The 5,153-nt window shown below is 40.1% G+C and overlaps 1 non-coding gene across 1 annotated transcript; it reads left to right on the top strand.

Moving 5' to 3' along the window:
* The first annotated feature begins 4,689 nt into the window (after positions 1-4,689).
* LOC123461913 lies at positions 4,690-4,747 on the top strand. Its single transcript, XR_006637958.1, has one exon. It is a non-coding gene; the product is annotated as a small nucleolar RNA SNORD83 (small nucleolar RNA).
* Positions 4,748-5,153: the final 406 nt, after the last annotated feature.

Raw genomic sequence — 5,153 nt, 5'->3', positions numbered from 1 at the left:
TATCCTCAGCAAAAGAAATACCTCTGGTGGCATCATCATACCCGATATAAAGCTATATTACAAAGCCATAGTAATAAAAACAGCATGGTACTGGCATAAAAACAGGAGTATAGAGCAATGGAATTGACATGAGGACCCGGATTTTGGGCCAAGCAACTACAGCTACTTGATATTCGACAAAGGCCCAAACAATATAGACTGGAAAAAAGATAGTATCTTCAACAAATGGTGCTGGACAAACTGGATAACCACATGCAGGAAACTAAAACTTGATCCACACATTTCACCATGCACAATACTCAAATCCAAATGGATCAAAGACCTCAACATAAGACCAGAAACTCAAAAACTACTGGAACAAAATTTAGGAAGTACTTTCCATGATATAGGAATGGAAAAAGACTTCCTGAATAAAAACCAAGTGGCTCAAGTTCTTAAAGAGTCACTCAACCATTGGGATCATATGAAGCTGAAGAGTTTCTTTACAGACAAGCATATAATAAGCAAAGCCAATAGAAAACCCACAGAATGGGAGAAAATATTTGCAGGTTATCCAACTGATAGAGGCCTTATCTCTAGAATTTACAAAGAACTCAAAAGTCTAAACAATAAGAAGACAAATACCCCACTCACAAAATGGGGCACAGAGTTAAACAGGCAATTCACAGAGGAAGAGATACAAATGGCAAATCATCAGAGAAATGCAAATTAAAACAATGATGAGATTCCACCTTACCCCAATAAGGATGGCCAACATCAAAAGGTCAAATGAAAATAAATGCTGGCAAGGATGTGGAGAAGCAGGGACACTCATTCACTGTTGGTGGGAATGCAGGATGGTACAACCACTTTGGAAAGCAATATGGAGACTCCTGAAAAAGCTGACTATAAAAATACCAACAGACCCAGTTATACCATTACTGGGCATGTACCCTAAAACCTTCAAACCAAAAGCCAGAGAGATTTGCTCAACCATGTTTGTAGCAGCTCAATTTGTAATAGCTAGAAGCTGGAATCAACCCAGATGTCCATCATTAGAAGAATGGATAAAGAAGATGTGGTATATCTACACAATGGAATTCTATACAGCAGTAAGAAAAAATGACATAAAGAAATTTGAGGAAAAATGGTTGAACCTGGAACAGATCATTCTCAGCGAACTTACCCAATCACAGAAAAAAAAATCGACACATAGTCTCACTCATCTGCAACACCTAACTTGAATCTGCCCAAGATGCCTTACATACCCAGCAAGCACCTCATGGACTAGACAATAAGATGGATGGGAGGGCGGCGAGGGAATCAAAGGGTGGAAAACAATAATGTGGACACAAACGGCAAGGGTACCATAAAATTCTACTTCCTAAAAACAGACCAAATGGCTGAACCTTCACAAGACCCTTACAGGAAACACCTGAACTACAAGACACTGGAGAGGGTAGGATCAAGACTGACCTAAATCTCCTACATCTTCCCTCCCTCCCTCTCCACCTCTACCCTCTATCTCTATCCTCTCTAACTCTTGTATATTAGTTATCTTTTTCCTCAATTTCTTAGTGGACACTGACCTGTAACCCCCACTTCCAGCTTGGGCCTACCAACCACAATGAACTTTTGATCAGAGAAACCTACAAGGTTTCCCAAAACAATGACAGACTTCTGTCAGAGTACTTGATGACCCACCAAAGGCCAGTGATAAGACCCTATTGCTGAAGACTCCATACACAGCTGACGCGTAAAATGGAATGACATGGCTGGAAGCCAGGAGAGAGTCAGTCCCCAGACAGTCAGAGTGTCTAGTGCCAGAAGGTGCTACATAGGCGACTGGAGGAAATGACCAAGATCTGTCCAAGCAACACATTGTTTAACCCAATTAGCAACAAATAACCGGATGTGATGCCCACACAAGTGCAATAGTGGTACACAGCCATGGTGAGGCATCAATTGCTTTTGATTTGGCTAACTGATCCACTCAGTGGTACTAGACCCATAGCTGGAGCTGGGAAACAAGTCAGAACCATACCCAAACACAAGCCCACTCTACAATATTAAGCTACCATCAATCACGGGGTATAAGAGGGCCTAAACCTACCATACTGTCTATCAAAAAAGTAAGTCTTATCTCAATTTTCCGGGTGCTAACTTACTCTCCGTTGGAGAATCTGCTTCTCTTTTCCAGACAGATGCAGATCCTAAGAAGAGAGCTGCCCCAACATACCTCAAAAGGGGCCCAAATGAAACTAAGGACAACTGGCAAAATAAGCAAGGGTGATGTTTTCCTGTGAACCGGATTCCAGCACAAAGGGGAAGGAGATCAACACAGAGAAAAATCAACTCCTACCAAATCAGAGAGCCAGAGCCTCAGAGGCCCCCAACACCTCAGCACTGAAGCAAACCAAAAATGAACCCAACATGGCTCAGGGAAATTTTGCAGAAGAGGGGGTGGAAAGAATGTCAGAGTCACATGTTGGGTCATGATTTGCAGAGACATTTATCATACCAATAACTGGGGGCTAATGCCACAATGCACGACCCATTTTCATTAACAAGGAGGGTCTAATGTGAAGGCGTAGATCACAGATGAGCCTAAATAATGTTACCAAACTGCCTGCATTTACTGAAAAGAAAACTAATAAATTAAATTAAAAAAAAACAAAAACCTAAATAACAACAGCTGGGAATTGTGGTGCACACCTTTAATCCCAGCACTCGGGAGGCATAGATAGGAGGATCACCATGAGTTTGAGGCCATCCTGAGAATACAGAGTGAATTCCAGGTCAGCCTAGACTACAGTGAAAACCTACCTTAAAAAAAAAAAGAAAAAAGCTAAACAATAAAAAGTTGAACAAACCACTTACAAAATGGGGCAAAGAACTGGACAGTAGTTCTCATAGGAAGAAATACAAAAGGCAAACACACACTAAGAACATATTCATCATCCCTAATCATCAAGAAAATGCAAACTAAAACAAATATGTGATTCCACCTTATCCCAGTAAGGATAGCAAACATTAAAATATCAAATGAAAATAAATTTTGGTAAAGATGTAGAGAAATAGGAACACTAATCCACTGTTGGTGAGAATGTAAGATGGTACAATCACTTTGAAGAGCAATGTGGAGACTCCTAAAAACTATAGAGTTACCAACAGATTCAGTTATTCCATTACTGGGCATTTATCCTAAAAGCTCCATGCCTCAGTTCAGAGAGATTTGCTCAACCATGATTATAGCTTCTCAATTCATAATAGCTAAGAGCTGGAATCAATGTACATGTTCATCATTAGCAAATGGATAACCAAGTTCTGGTATATCTACACAATGGAATTATACACAGAAGTAAGGAAAAATGACACAATGAAATTTAAAGAAAAATAGTCAAGCCTGGAACAGATCATTCTCAGTGAACTCACCCAATGATAGAAAGATAATTGTTCCATAGTCTCACTTATTTATGGCTCCTAACTGGAAACTACCCTAAATTCTGACATATGTACTAAACATCTTGAGGACACAACAATAGGGTGGATGGGGTGAGAGGAGAGGGTAAGGGTGGGGTGGAGGAAACAAAACTGGACCCAAATGGCAATGGTACCATAAAATTCTACATCCTATAAGACAGACTAAATGGTCAAACTTTCATCAGGCCCTTAGAGTTAACACCTAAATCACAAGGCCCTGGAAAGTGTATGATGAAGACTGATCTTAATCTTCCCCTGTCTCTCTCTTCCTCCCTCCCTCTCTTTCTCTCTCTTCCCCTCTTCTTTCTTTTCTCTTTATCTCTTCCATGTTACCTGTCTTTTTCTTCCTTCTTGTCTTTGGCACTGACCAGTACCACCATGTGGCTAACATCCACAATGAACTGTTGATCAGAGAAACCTACAAGGTTTCCCAAAAGGACAGATTTCTATCAGAGTACTTGATGACCTACAAAAGGTTAGTGGTAAGACCCTACTACTGAAGACACTATATGCTGATGTTATGGAACCTGGAGTAACCTGGCTGGAACCTGGAAGAGATTCAGTCCTCAGACAGTTAGCTTGTCTAGTACCAGAAGGTGCTACATGAGCAACTGGGGGAAAATGACCAACATCTGTCCAAGCAACTCCTGGTCTAAGCTACTCAGCAGCAACACCCTGAAGTGATGATCACACAAGAGAAATATTGATTTGGCTAACTGATCTGCTCAATGGATCAGAACACATAGCTAGAGCTGGGAAGCAAGTCAGAACCATATCTAAAAATGAGCGCACTCTTCATTTTCTAGATCCCATTAATCGCGGGCTACAAGATGGCCTAGACCTATTAAATTCTCTTTCTCTAAAAAAAACAAAAATTGTTATCCCAATTATCTGATGCTAACTCTACTCTCCACTGGAGAACTGAAGAATTTGCTTCTCTTTTTCAGATAGATGCAGATCCTAATGAGGGAACCATCCCATCACACCTCAGAAGAGCCCTAGCTGAAACTCAGAGTAATTGGGGAAATAAAAGAGAGTGCTGCTATCTTGGTGAACCTGGTACCAGCACAAGGGTGAAGGAGACAGGTACAGAGACCACTCAATTCCTATCAAACCAGATATCCAGAGACACAGAGGCTCCCAAGACCTCATCACTGAAGCAGACCTAAAATGAATCCAACATGGCTCAGGGAAATTTGTAGAAGTGATGAAGGAAAGAATGTTAGAGCCACATGATGTGTCATTATGCAAAGAAACATTTTCCTCGTACCCATAACTGATGGCTAACCCCACAATGCAATACACATATTCCCCAACATGTAGCATCCCTGCTAAGGGGGGATGGCAGGAAGGACACTAATGCTTGTACCAATGTGGCTATATACATGGTGTACATAACTAATAAAAAAAAAAAGAATAAAAAGCCTGAACAATGTTGACACTCTGATACAGTAGGCTTGTAAGCTGAAGACTATACCTGGTTATATAGACAGATAGTAGATGATAGATAGATAGATAGATAGATAGATAGATAGATAGATAGATAGATAGATAGATGATATATAGATAGGTGATTGGATAAGGATATTGATGATATAGATGTAAACATAAACATATATATACTTTTAATTAATTCATTATTATCCCTAAAGTTCTGCAAATATTCAAAACCAAATTTTTAAACTGTAGTA

This window comes from Jaculus jaculus, chromosome 6, assembly GCF_020740685.1.
Source record: "Jaculus jaculus isolate mJacJac1 chromosome 6, mJacJac1.mat.Y.cur, whole genome shotgun sequence".
NCBI lineage: Eukaryota > Metazoa > Chordata > Mammalia > Rodentia > Dipodidae > Jaculus > Jaculus jaculus.
This window is presented reverse-complemented; position numbering and strand designations above follow the sequence as displayed.